The 14,421-nt window shown below is 43.6% G+C and overlaps 1 protein-coding gene across 38 annotated transcripts in view; it reads right to left on the bottom strand.

The window, feature by feature from the left end:
- MAP2 (microtubule associated protein 2) overlaps positions 1–14,421 on the bottom strand; it is a 235,905-nt gene that overhangs the window by 141,196 nt on the left and 80,288 nt on the right. The window contains exon 1 of one of the 38 annotated variants that reach the window (XM_040603941.1): positions 10,802–10,916. The exons of 36 other annotated variants lie outside the window; for them this stretch is intronic. The gene's annotated coding sequence lies outside the window, so the exon portion shown is untranslated. Of the gene's footprint in view, positions 1–10,801; positions 10,917–14,421 lie in introns of those variants that run through there. One more of the 38 variants, XM_040603932.1, reaches the window with a different exon arrangement.

Raw genomic sequence — 14,421 nt, 5'->3', positions numbered from 1 at the left:
ACATCCATCAAACTTTGCATCAACCAGAAGTTCCACCCTCACTGCTATAAACAGATCCTAGTGCCTTAAAAGCATCTGTACTGACCTGCCAGTTTTCCCCTCACTCTCTAAATCACCACAGCAGTGAGGAGGATGAGGAAACGAAGTAATGGAGCCCCCATAGACAGCTTGTATGGGACAAAGATAACGGTGGAAGAGGTGCTGCATGGCAGCAAAAAGGCCTTCAGAAGGAATGGAAAAAACAAGCAAGAGCAGCACTATCACAATTCTTAGACCTTTCCTCTGAGAAAGCCTCCTGTGACTCATCGGAAGGGGTGCCTGCTGCTGCCAAACCTCCCACTGCAGAGCTCATCCTCTGCAGAAACCAAGGAAACTCTAATCCTGCCCTCGTCTTCCTCACCTCCACCATTTAACAGTTGGTGCTTATTCACAGCATTGCTACCATCCCTCCCTCACTTCCCCTCTACAGCTCCCCTCCACCAGCCACTCTTTCCCCAAAGCAAACAGAAGCTCTGGGAGGTCCCAGAAACACCACCATGGGGTTGGGATGGTAGAGGGGGCAAGAAGTCCTGAAAACTGTCCTGCAGTTGCTCTCAGATGTTCCTGACAGACCGTATGTGGTTCACAAGGGATTGATCATATTGCCAGGCTGTCCCCTATGTGCTAGAGCCCATAGCTGAATCTCAAACCAGCCACCCAAATCACCCTCACCCTAACAATACAAGCATTTACAGGGACCCAATCTGCCAGAACAGCCCATGGCAAATGGTTTCATCACCAGATACTGCAAATAAGACATAATCTTAGTAATCAAGTTTGTTCTGGGTGCCGTGCAATATGTCTTTTCATATTCCAATAAAAGCATTTCTGACAAGACAAAAAGGGAGGAGACAGGGATGAAGAGCGTAATTCAGGTAGATGCTGGAACACAGAGAACACTCAGCTCTGCCTGGATTTAACGTCAGGTTTTCCTGGCTCAGCCAGGAAAGCGGGATCAGTCACAAAGCAAACTCATCACATAAAATTAATGCGCCCCAAGACAGTGAAACAAGAACACTTGTGAGCAAAAAGAAATACACAAACATTTGTAAGTTGACAAGTCAAGGTCCTGGAAACATTTTAAGTTGTGAACTCATGCTACATAGCATGCATTTTCAGCACCGCACCTCGCAAAAAGGAATAAAGACATTTACAGTCTCAGTAAAGGAGGTGGTGAGACTGTGACTGAAGCCTGGTCTAAACTCCAAAAGATCTTGCATGTTCAGGTGAGTTTTTCTCTTAAATTCTGACAAATGGAAGATAGTCCACTCAGTTTCTGCACTTTAGGAGAGCTTAGAAAATCCAGCTGCATACTGGATCCCTCTTTGCAAGGTGCTGGGCAAAACAGGAGACTGCTTCTGTTAGAACAGAATACTTAGAAGAGCCAAAATACAAAAGGGAATACTGGTAGCATTCTACTAATTTTCAGGATAATAGAAAAAAAGAACGATTAAGGGGCTTGGGCTTGCTCAAGGTCACACACAACCTCTGTTATCAAGCCGAGCTGGAAGACCCTCCAAGAACTCCGTCTAAGATCTTTCCACTCAAATCACTGTTGAAATCTTACATCCCTTTAACAAAGGACTTGGGGGTTGCCTGCTTCTTTTTTAGCAAAGACTGGGTGAACATTTTATGCAATGCCTAAAATAGCATTCAACATCATCAGTGATTTAGATTAAGAAGAGTAAGTCTACTGAACAGAAACTGCACCACTCTGGTAAAAACAGCCCTGGAACAAGAGATTTTAATTTTATTCACTACTGTCTTACCAGTTATAACTGTGCTGGGGACGTTTGTCTGCTGGAGAGGTTGAGAAGAGATGGATCCTTCACTTGACTTTGTAAATATTGCCTGTTGTTCTGCAGTAGTAATAAACATCAGACTATCCTATTTTACCAGCCATTTGAGGGACAGCCTTGTTATTTATTTTTTTTTCCTTCCTTGTAGGGGGAGCACACATGACAACAGAAGAGCATTAATTAATTCTGAAAAAACACATGCAATATAGCATACTAGCTTTTTCACTAGAGCTACACGGTGAGGAAGGCTGAGGCTGGAGTCACCATCTGTATCTCTATGGTTACTGATAATTGAGAGGTTGAAGGATGGGGAGGAGTTAGGAAAAGCTGCAGGCTGAGTTAGCAGCTTCTGTGGGTAACAAGGTGCAAAGGATTTCAAGGCAGGTTAGAAAGATGTGGGATGCAGAGGGGGCCTGGTTTTGTTTGTAGTCTCCCCCCCCCCCCCCCCCCCCGACCCCCGCCCGAAGACAAGCATGCAAGAGCTGATGTACCTCCCTCATGCAGCCAGCCCCTCCAAAGCCTTTTCAGCTGCGCTTTTTGCTTTACAGCAGCAGTGCCCCTGCTTTGTATCCACAGCAGATTTCAACATCTTTACAGGACTTACCTGTCCTTTCTCCCAGGCTACAAATAAAACAGGCCCATACAGGTGACATTGCCCTTTCCCAGCATCCATGCGAAGGCATCCCTTCACACCGAGTACCACAGCCAGCTCTCATGCACCCACTAACCCAGCAATTAACACCACATGGGCTTCTGTGCAGCATGGTTATATAAACAAGCCTTCAAAATCCAGGGAAATTACATCCTCTCTTTCCCCTACCTCAGCTTATTAGTTTTAAACCTGTCAGACACATATTTTCAGGCATGATCTCTCTTTTGTGAATTCCAAGCTGACTCTCTTCAACTAAATAATAGATATGAGCAATACCTAGAAAGGAATCTCCTATTTCCATTTCACTCTGTGCCAGCATGTCACGGAAATCAAGCTGGAAGATGTAGATAATTGAAATCCTCCCAGGCTTGCTTTTCAAAACAACTAATTCTGCACAGAACACTTTGAAGCTACTAGACAAATGTGTTCTTGGGCTTTCTTAGGAGATCCTTGGTTTCTGGTTTACAGGCCAGTAAGAACAAAAGACTAAGAAAGAAAAATTCAAAAAAGGTGTTTGTTAGCCCCAAACCTTGTACATTGATGTGGTATAGTTACTAGTAACAGCTCCAATGCAAACTTTTGTACAACCCCATAATAAACCACCACCTCTGCCCTGGCTACTGCACATGGAAAGGAATAGTCCTGTCTCACCACTCGTTCAGCCTGTTGCTTCTGGAGTGCCAGTGTCTGACAGTACTGAGCCACTGGTGTGGCTACAATAGGTTTGTTACTGTTTAAAACATGTAGGTGAAGAGGTGGGTTTATTCTCCATTTCCGTTTTAATTTCGTCTTTCATTCCACTTCCTGCAGGAAGCTAAACTGCAGTTTTGCGTTACCACATAAAGTAGTACCCGTAGCATTATAGCCACAACGAGCTAAGGTTGTAACAGAAGGCAAGTTTTCAGGGAATAGTATCTGCTCTTATCAGAGCAGTGCTGGTGCACACACCAGTCAAAACACAAATTATAATTAACCCTATGGTCTACCTAAAGATACCGTTTTTCCTACAAACCCTCCCTCACGTGCCAACAAGAGATGGAGGCAGCTCCTGTGGCCACCACAAGCAATAAGTCTTGTAAGACTGCAAGAGACTCAGGATTCATGGCCACCCCCAAGTTAAATGCAAAGATGAGGTTTTGTCACACTCAGAAGTTGATTTTCTGAATGAAAATTAAGAGTTAAGGGTGTCAGAAAAAGGCAAAGATAGATTGATATAGGTAAAAACAGTGCTTGTGGTGTTGCCTTGACTGTTACAAGGTAACCAACCACTTTTTGTAATTCCAGTTCTCAAAATCCCCCTTGCCACTGCTTGGCTCTTTGCCCCAAAAGCCTCCTCCCAGCTCTCGATAACAATGTTTCATTCTTGCTCCTCCCGTTACACTGTCTCCACCCTTCCCCTTTTGCTTCCATCACTGCCCTCTCTTTTTCATGCATCCTTCCTTTGCCTCCCTCTTTCTGATACCTCCTCCTCACAAGCCTTGCTTCCCCTAACAGGTAAAGGACACAGAGAAGTCAAAAGCGTGAACAGCATGGGCTGCATGACGTCTGTTGAGCATCCTGTTACTTATTCTGCTTGCCTGTGTTAGTCCTTCCCCCACAGCTTCAACCTGTCCTTAGAGGCAATTCTGCCCTTCGTGCTCTGCTTGCAGACAAAAGGAAAGCAATTGCCCAACATAAATTCCTGCTTCTGAGAGATGCTTAAACCAGGCTCCTAAAGCTGCAGGATCCAAACCCAACAATTAATGCTGAAAACCATGGTCAACTTTCCCATGACACCTCTGGCTAGACTGAGACACTCCTGAGAGCACGTAACAGTTGGTACCATCCAGCTCAACCCCAGCCTTAACCTCAACCTAGCCACAGGTGTTCTTGGTAGCCCTTGAGTACACACAGCCCTTGGCCTGGCGGGGGTCCACACAACAGTCTGTCATACCATGTGCATCTTAGAGACACGCTGTTTCTCCATCCTATCACATCGCTTATGACTAAAAAAATACTGCACATACAAACCCTACCACTTCTCATCTTTTCGCTCTCCTGGCCTACCAGTGGGGTGATGAATCAAGACAAAAACTTGCTTACAATAAAATATCACAGCTACAGAGACAGAATTTATTCAAATGCCAGTTTGTACTTCACTTAACTATGTAACCTAATGTTTTTCAATCAACTGTCATGTCATACCTCGTAACAGAACCTTTAGTTATTAATCTATATTAAATTTATAAATAAAAGACTTTAAATTCATGAATCATTTGTTGAATCAAATTTTGCATGACATGCAATTGAAAAATAAACTCTGAGCTGGCACAGCCTTAAACATATATGAAGCAATAACTGCAATATAAAATACAGAAGCTTATCCATTTTGTCTAATCATAGGTTTGGGGCAGTATCTCCATTTCAATCCCGTTTGTATTTAGGATAATGTGTAAGCAAATGGTGAAGTTCTGTTTCAGTCCATGGGACACTAGCACCTACTGAAATGTAGTATTGAAAATACAGGTTTCCTGAAGTGGGTCCCCCTCCACCTGTGACTCCTTTCAGAGGAAGGGTATTTGCTCCTTCATTTTCATAAGTCAATTTAAAGATCAAACTTCTTTTTTCCCCAGAGATATCTTCCCTAGCAGCTAAGTACTGTCTTCCTAAAAGCTGCCAGATAGTTATTTTCTCCCATGTCTGCACTTTCCTTCAAGAATTTTTTTTAAAATGTTGGTTAGCCCTAATAACTCACTGCTTTTCCTTGACAGCAAAACCAACCAGACAGGCAATGGAAAATGCAGTAACGTGTAGTAACATGTAGCAGAATCGGTTTGAACAGCTTCTCACTTAGCAGCGCTTTATGTAACAAAGGCAGTCAGGCAGAAACCCATGGAAAAGCAACCAGCTGCCGAGCGGGGCAGGAGGAAAGCAGCTCTGTCCTCGCTACGGAGGGACCATGAAAGCCGCCTAATGAGAATGCCGCCGACCAGTCAGCCTGACCCACATGGCTGCAGATGTGATGCTGTGCCAGCATGATGCAACAGCTTATTCCCTCTTCGCACGGGCATCCAGGTCCTTTGCATGGAGCTGAGCCTGTCCATTAGCTGTCCCTCCCAGACTGCAGATTGCCAGTAAAGCCAACCTTAATTAACAGCCACTTTGACCTCTAAGACAAAGCCCAGCTACAAACGCCAGAAGCCCTTCCTTGACTTTGGTGCACTGGGATCAGAAGTTGTATTTCACACACACTCTTGAAACACTTCAGATAAAGGCAAAGAGGGCTGGCAGCGTGTGCGCTGCATGTTACAGATACCCTCTTCGCAGAGGACCCTGCTGCAAAGGGCTTCTTAATGGACTTGGACTGTTGCATTTACTGTGAAATGAACATAGCAGATACTGCAGGCTAATTCATTAGCTCCTTGTGATTGATTCTTGTTTTCATCACCATAAAAGCAGATTTCCTGTGGTTAACAATGATCCTAATTCCCTCTTTGCTTACACACATTTAAGTCAGTCACAGCTCCACCGAGCCCACAGCAGTTGCTATGTCAAGACTAAAATGGGTTTAATGACTGGGCACTTGGATTGGGTAACTTAAACATAGGTTTCATTCACCCTGGTGTCACAGTACTGTCCAGAAATATTTTAAAGCTCTTTGTACATGAGAATTACTTCCCTCATCTCTACCAGATAGTTCCCTCAAGGGTGAAAAGCAGCAGCTGTTCAACAGCACTTGGTCACACTGCCCATGAGCTCAGGGTACGAAGCAAAGAGTGCCACATCCAATCGCCATCACCAGGGAGACTTTGGGGAGGTGTAACGTGATTATAGTCACATCTGGTTTATCAGAATGGGGTAGAAAACAAGAAAGTCATTAGGCAAAATGGAATTCCAGATAAATGAAGGACCTTGGAACTTATCTGATATACCTCAAGGGACATGACCTTCTTTTAGATAAAGTAGTACTTTGATCAATGGCATTTTAGACGACAGGCCCAAATGGCAGCACTGCCAGTAACTCAGGGAACTTGCCCTGCTGTTTTGATAAGTGCCACAGGAATTCTTGCTACTTCAAACCATCCAGACACTGGTTTATACTGTATTCAAAGGATGGTACCATTCAGCAGAGGAGTGATCCCACAGCAATGCTGCAGCACTGATGAAAATATGATCTGGAGCTAAAAGGAGGGAAGGCAGAGAGAGAAATTGCCACTCTCGGCTCTTTTACCATCCCGTCTTGGTTATTTGGAAGATTTCCATTCGGACTGGAGGGTAACAGAAGAAAGCATGGACAGCTCAAAAGATAAGGGTTTATGTTCTGTGTAAGGCTCCCAAGGTACACAGAACCAGGAAGGAAAGACAGAAATAAGAGAGTTTAGCAGCTTTAACAACGCTTACCAGTACAGAGGAAGAATATGCTGCGCTTTTTAAAAGCCTGAATGCTCAAATAAAAATCTTACCAAAAACAAAGACAAACATTGTGTAACTAAGGGACAGCAAAAGCACAGGAATATAATCCGAAAAGCGAAAGAATAAAATGAATTACAATTAGAAAGGCACATAAAAGGCAACTAGAAAAATTCAATACGATCTGAAAAGCAGACAGGGCAAGTCACGGTTCAGCAGAGAGGCACAGCAAAAATGATGCACAGAAGGGTATGATTCAACATATTCAGCATTCGCCTCAATTTTCACAAGTAAGATCAACAGTGAGCAAATACTGCATACAATTAATTTTAAAAAGAAGCAGAACCTCAGGTCAGAATAGGAAAAAGCAGCTTCAGAAACACTCAAAACAAGATAGATACATCAGAAAATTTTGTGAATCCTCCCTGACTCAAGACGAGTACTTAAGGTTTCACAACAGATCCCAGAGAAGATAAAATGTCACACTCCCTCTTGAAAGGAAGCTGTGGGAAATTACAAACCAGTCAGTTAAGCCTCATCCTTGCAAAGATTTTGGAAAAACTAAACAAAAAAGTAGTTTACAAGCACCTACAGGACAAGACCGTGGCTAAAAAATACTACTGACAGTATGAGTTTGTCAGTAACAAATCCCAACAAATTAACCTCATTGCCTCCCGATTCTGCATTTATAGAATTTGGGTTTGACCCCAAGATGAGATGAGCCTGTCACGCTTCAGAAAGAATCTTTGAAAATGAAGATCATTGCAGCATACTGCAGAGCATCTCCCAAATCTAAAAGAAACGGACTGAACAGCATATTGAGAGACGAGGCCTCAAACACGTAACTAGACAAATCAGAAGTAGCTAGGCAGTAGCTTGGCAGGAAAAGGCTTACTGTGGGGAAAAAAAAAAAAAAAAAAAATCAGTTTTATTTATCCTAATGGGGATGCTGTCCCTAAAACACTGGGATAATTATTCCTTTTTCTTTGTTGGTGGTGATGTCTCAGCTGGCGAAGTGCCAAAATTTGGGGTTTGCACAGTAAGAAAGATATTGGCAAACTGGGGAGAGTCCAGACACAAGCAAAAGGGAGTTTGGGAAAACATTCTTCTAATCTTTCCTTGTAAAGCACATGTTTTCAGATAGGTTTCTCTGAAGTACAGAATACCAAACAGTAACAAAAATCTTCCAGGGTATCTAATTTGTGAAGATAACGCAAGCAAGCAATTACATTCTAAAACAACGGGGGAGTGGGGAGTGCGTGTGGGGTGTGGGAGTGTGTGGATAAAGGAATTCACTGAGCTAATTAAAAGCAAAGATGATTTTTTGATGTGGTATTAAAAAAAAAAAAAAAAACAGCTACTGAGGAAGTTCAAAATGTATTTATTTATTATTTTTATAAAAAAAGCATCAAGGACAGTGCCTAGACATGCTGGCATCCTCCTCGGAGTGAATAAGGATCCTGTTGTCCTGTTCTACAGGCACATGGTTTCTACAACCATGCAACTGTGCACAGACTGGGCAACTGGTACAGCCCCCCGCAAAATTCACCTGGGCCACAGGACTGACTCATATTGCCTTTTGGCCATACTTCAGCAGGCTTCCCAAGAAGCCAGATCAGGATCCCCGGTGCAGAGCACGGCACTGCACCAACACTGCTCCCTCCACACCTTTCTAATCTGCACCAGCCATGGTGCGGGGGATTTCAGCCACAGACCCAACCTGCCATTAGCATTCGGAGAGCCACAAAGCCTACAGCTCCAAGGACACCGGGGCTGGAAAAGGCATGCCAAGGGGAGCACGACACTGCACCAACATTGCTCCCGCTACGTTAAATTGGTCTCTCAGAGGACAAGGCAAGTGTGACAAGGCCTAAGCTCTTCCACGTGAATCCCATCTCCTGCTACCCTCTGCTGCTGGAGCACCTCAATGGATTGGGGAGGGCACCAAGGCTTGCCCTTGTCTATCCACAGTGCCATTGAGATCATACATTAGGGTCTGGGAGCAACATTTTGCTAGGTCTGCGACCTGCCATCTCCCAGACTTCCAGCTGGTCCACAGAGTGGGATTGGTTCAGATGAAGGTGTCTGTCCACTTACAAATGTCAAAGTAGAGACTGAAAAACACAGATGCTCCTAGCATTTGCAAGAAGGCTCCTTACCTCTTTTTAAAAGGTTTCAGAATCAAAGCCAGTCTTTGGGACACAACAGCTCTTATATTTGAGCAAAAAACCCAAGCAATGATGCGGAACCTGCGAGTGAAAAACCAGGAGAGCAACACTATTAAGAAAGACCGCAGAAGGAATGAAGAGGAGAGAATAAATGGAATAACTAATACACATTTGCTCCAAGGTTCTCTCTGCACCAATTGGCAAAAAGAATACAACGGAATCATTAATAATTGAAGGAACTTGAAGACAAAGGCATTTTCAGCCAACATTAGATAAAGGGATGAAAGAGGGCTGTAATGAGAACTCTGATGATGGTATCTTGGCGGGGGTGGGGCTGGGAAGGAGGGGGTTATATTTAAAAGAAATAGTTCCTTTGTAAAATGAGAGCAAGCATTCTCATTACTAATGCAGACAGACCCATCTAAAAGACATCATTCAACTGATGGTGTCACTGAACACCCTTTCGGACACAAGCTCTCCACTAACAATATTAAACAAGGATAGGAGACTGCTGTAGCAAAATATAAAGTATCACTTGTTTACATTTTTTAGCCTCATAATTTATTTAAGGATGACTATTAACAAGCATCCAGCTTTCTAAACTTTTCTTAACTCTGATGATTCTCTGTACATAGTTGATGGGAGCTTGGGCTTTCATTGCTTTTGGAAGTTGGCCCTACAGACCAAGTCAGGACCAACATTACTAGCAAAAAAATCAACCAAAAAAAGAAAGGAGGGTATCACTTCTTAGGAGCTGAATCTTGCACTGAGGAATTTCCACTGATACCTTTTGAAGGCCACCAGCAGTGGAGTCACACACACTCAATGCCTGCCTCTGGTTCAAAGCCTTGAGTTTTGCACAAGACAGTTTCTGAGCAACCAAACTGTGCACAGAGACGAACAAAGGACACGTTAATTTTACTGGCTCACTGCCATATTTTGGGAGAAAAGTATTCAGTAAGACTGAAATGCATTGTTTTCATCATAAAGAATAAAAAGCTACATCTTCAAAAACAGTACAGAAAAGATAAGATTAAATAAATTTCCTAGGAGGAGGGAATGGGGGGCAAAAAAACCCCACAGCAAAGAAACTAACCCACAACTCCACATGCACAGAGAGGACTACTAGCAACCTGTCATGAACCTAAAGCTCTGACTGTCAAGGGTAACCAAGTCCAAATTAACTATTGATATATTCACTCAAAAAGCTACTCTTGCAAACCTTTCCAAGCCCCGTGAACATGGTCATGCAAACCACAAAGGCATTTTCAGATTTACACTCTAGCTTCACTGCTCACCACAGCTAAGTCGATGGGAAACAACTCCACTCCGCAAGAAGTTAAGATAGAAAATGCAACAGAGCAACACAACACAGCACAACCTGTCTGCAGCCCCACCTGAAAAAAGCCCTGAAAAAAGGAGTAGGGTGGCCCTCCTGCAACCCTTCACACCCAGAGGACTTCTTCCCAACTCCACACGATTGCATTTTCTGGTCTGCTAGCTTTGCTCAAGTCACCTTCTGCTGTCCTCTGAATATCCCCGCTGCAATCAGCAGGGTGACGAGCTGTAACAGCTACTCAACCCAGGTTAAGTGTGGCAGGACAGACCCTGCAGTGCCTGTTCTTGGCTGTACGCTGCAGGTACACACATGGAGACACAGAAGCAGAATGGACAGAACCCAGTTTTATGGGGACAGGGGCAGGGGGTTGCATTATCTTATTTAGCTGTTGGGGATCTCTAACATGTAGACTCACGTTTGTAACTCCTGGCTTTTAGGAACTGTGTTATTTTCTTGAGCCTTCCTGGGATTCGTCCCTCTTTACAGAACTTGCTGCAAACTTGGAAAAACACTTAGCCCGCTGTGCCGCGGCTCAGCAGCATTTCAATGAGCAGAGAGGGAGCTCGAGGGGCCGTTCACCCCACCCACCTCAGTACAAGTCACCCCCAAAGACACACACCTACCTCCCACAACTGAGCCTTGACTTCAGCTCAGACTAGAAACCAAACCCCATGGCAACTCAAGTATGTTAATCTTGGGGTTCACCTCCCTTAATAGCAGCCCTTATTCATAGGACTTGCAAACCGTCTAGTATTTTGTACTGCCTTCATTAATTATTTTTGCTTTCCAACAATGCAAACCAAAAACCTCAGAACCTGGACAACTAGCAACATCACCCTTCAAATTTTCATTGCTTACACTCAGTTATAAATCTTCTGCCTGACAGAGCTTTCACAGGACAAGAGATTTCTGGAAAAGGAATAGGCTTTCATTATGGGATGTATTCTCTATTCATTGCATATGTGAGATTTTTAAGGGACAAAACCAGCCTGTGCATTTATTTGAAAACTACTAATCCTTGCTTCAACTTAATTTCTTATTCCTTGCTATTCGGAGATGACATTTTGAAGAAGAGAGAAATAAATATTTATTGCACTTCTTAATAAAGGAAAACCATGAAAAGTTATTAATAAATCATGAACAGCTTTACTAATAAAAAAATATAGGTCCATGCCAAAATAACCAGCCTTCACACATAAAAACCCAGCATGCAAACAAAACACAGGAAACCTACACCTGCTGCAGGAAGTTGCAGGTCAAGAGTCAGAAAACTTCACATTTGGTAAAGCCACCTAAGCCTTTGTTGATTTGTGATTTTTCTCCAGGATATTTCAATTCTTTGGTACAAGATGTCATCTGTTAAGGCCATCAAAGGACTGGGAGCTCTAGAAAAAACTCACACTAATTGTTTCTCAAAAAGCATTGACTGGTTACACCTAGGTGCTAGAAATAATCTGAACTTTAACCACTGCAATGCTGGGAAACACACTTTTCTTCCAGCCCTTTTTGTTCCCCCAGCAGACAGTACTTGCTGATTCTTCTTGCTGGATTTAGGCCATTTCCAGTTGCTGACCCCCCACCATTAGTCCATTAAAAGGGGGCCCTAATGAAAACAGCTTTCTCAAATCAGATTTCCTTCCTGCGGCTGTTCCTCACACTTACACTCACAGATCTCTTCTCTGTTCTCTTCTTCAGCCCCTCCTGAGGGCAGGGTTCAACATTAGAGAGGCAAGTCACATCAGGAGCATACACCAACATTCAGTGAAAGGCACTGGTAGGACAAAAGAGCTTGTTTTCCCTTACACCTTTTGGAGAGATTTAAGAGCATCTTCTCAGCAAAAAGACATCCCTACACATGCCCCATCTGACTGATGGTCAAACAGACTAGCTGATTCCTGTCTCCCACCTTTCCCAAATTCCAAAATACTCTGTTACTCTAGAGTTTAACAGGATCTATCAATTATTAAACCAATTACAAGCTGTGAATACTTAGAAGTATTCAAGCACTTAAGGAAGAAAGAAGAAAAAAAAAATAAAAGGATGAGGTTATCTTCTCTAATTTCTGCTTCCTGAGTCACTACCCAGGGGTCACTTCTGATGGGGACGGCAAGGAAGAGCAGCTCTCCTGCCCTGAACCTCACAAAGTTCTCAGGCTAAGAAACCAATGCGTTCTCCTGAAAGATTTAGGATAATTCTGACATGTTTTTGTGTTATAAATATAGGACAAATGTATATAAATCTAGAATTAGATAAACGTGGAATACACAGTTACATTACTAGGACTCCATTTCTTCCACCTTTTTTCCCCCTTGTTCTTCAACCTGTTTGCTGTAATATTCAACAATTCTCTTTGACTCTGTGGCTTCCATCCATGTCTTTCCCCTTCCTGCTGCTTCTTTGTATCTCTATTCCCTTCCACTCAATTTACCATCTTTCTCCATCATCCGCATCTTCAAGGCCTGCATGAACTCTGCCCCAGCACCCGCCCACTGCCACTGCTGTGGGCTGTGCCTGCCCTCCACCCAGGCTCCCCCTGAAGGCCTGCAAGCTCCCAGCCCCCCCAAGAGCAAGGCTTCCACAGCCACATTACACCCCCGCTGCAACATGCTGCAGATCCTTGGTTACATGCTAAACACATGTCCCCGGCCAGGTCATCCTACACATGGTATAAACACCTACTCCCAGCCATGCCCCAAACGCACACAGTGTCCCTGGTGCATCTTTCACCGCATTCCTCCACCCTCTGGCTCTCATTCCCTCTTGCCCCCTGCTCTGCTTCATCCTAAGCAGATCAAGCATGGCTTAATCATCTCACAGTGGTGTGAAAAGGCCTAAAAAATTACCGTTTTGCAATGCGTGCATCAATCTTCAAGTGAAAGCTGTTTACATGTGCTACACCTTGTCGTCAAACTGCTTTCAAAAATTCAATGTGCATGCCATTGGGGAAAGCAAAATGGAGCAGTTTTCTCTCCACTTTCCCCACCTAACCTTCAAGCTTTTTTCCTTGTCTCTTTCCATCCCCTTGAACAAGGGAGAAACCAAGTGTAGGAACCTTCTCTATACAAAGCTATATTTTATAAATAAGTATACACACACATTGGTTCAGATTGACTCCAAAATATAGCCGAGATAGAAATAACCAAACACTATTTTATTTTGTTATGCCTTGGTAGAAATGATTTTACACTTCAGTAACTTGAAAAATAAGTCACGGTGACCAGCAAATGTCTTCTACCCTGCAACATGCAATCTGATGAGCAGAAGGCAGAGTGCAAAAGGCAGGTATCACTTTCTGAAGATAAGTCTCCTGACAGCATGCCCCTAATATCCATGCATTGAGCAGGTGTTTGCCATCTGATAGAGAACTCTGAGAACAAGATAAACTAGAAAGCTTAAGGCTTTTTTTGCCATCTCATTTTATTTTTATTCAACTACCACTCCACATGTTGCTATTTAATTTCCGTGGCTCAAGGTTTTGCCCCTTTAAAAGACCAAAAGACTCTCTCATCCTGAATTAATCTTTCATTCCTGAAAAGCACTGGACTGAATCTCCTTATTTCCCCCTGGGTACACCAAGGGTAGTGACAGCTGATCCTTGCCTGCACTGCCCAGTCAATTTTTATTATGCTCCTTCTGAAGCCTACAAAACCTCTTCAGCAGTGAAAGCACTCTCAGCACGAGGGCACTGCACAAACACCTGCTAAGAAATAAATGCATGATATGAGATAATGGGTGGGAGGAGGAAAGAGGCCATAAGGCGCAAAGTAGCTCACAGGAACCAGAGGCAAGAGACCAGTCCAGCTCCTGCATCTCTTCCCTGACTTCCAGAAACTGGGTGAGAAAATAGTTCCTGCAACCCAGCTTCTTCCCCACATTTGGCCTTCCTTAGCCACTAGTACGGCAAACAATTATTGTATTGTTTACATTTTATCTACACTGCAGCAGCTTGAGGCTTCGGTCCCAAACCAGCTCCAGAGTACCAGGTACCGCAACCGTTTATCACCTGCACAGCAAACAAATGCCAGTCGCCTGCAC

The sequence above is a fragment of the Falco naumanni genome, chromosome 8 (genome assembly GCF_017639655.2).
Source record: "Falco naumanni isolate bFalNau1 chromosome 8, bFalNau1.pat, whole genome shotgun sequence".
Taxonomy (NCBI): domain Eukaryota; kingdom Metazoa; phylum Chordata; class Aves; order Falconiformes; family Falconidae; genus Falco; species Falco naumanni.
The sequence above is the reverse complement of the archived record's forward strand: the minus strand, read 5'-3'. Positions and strand labels throughout refer to the sequence as shown.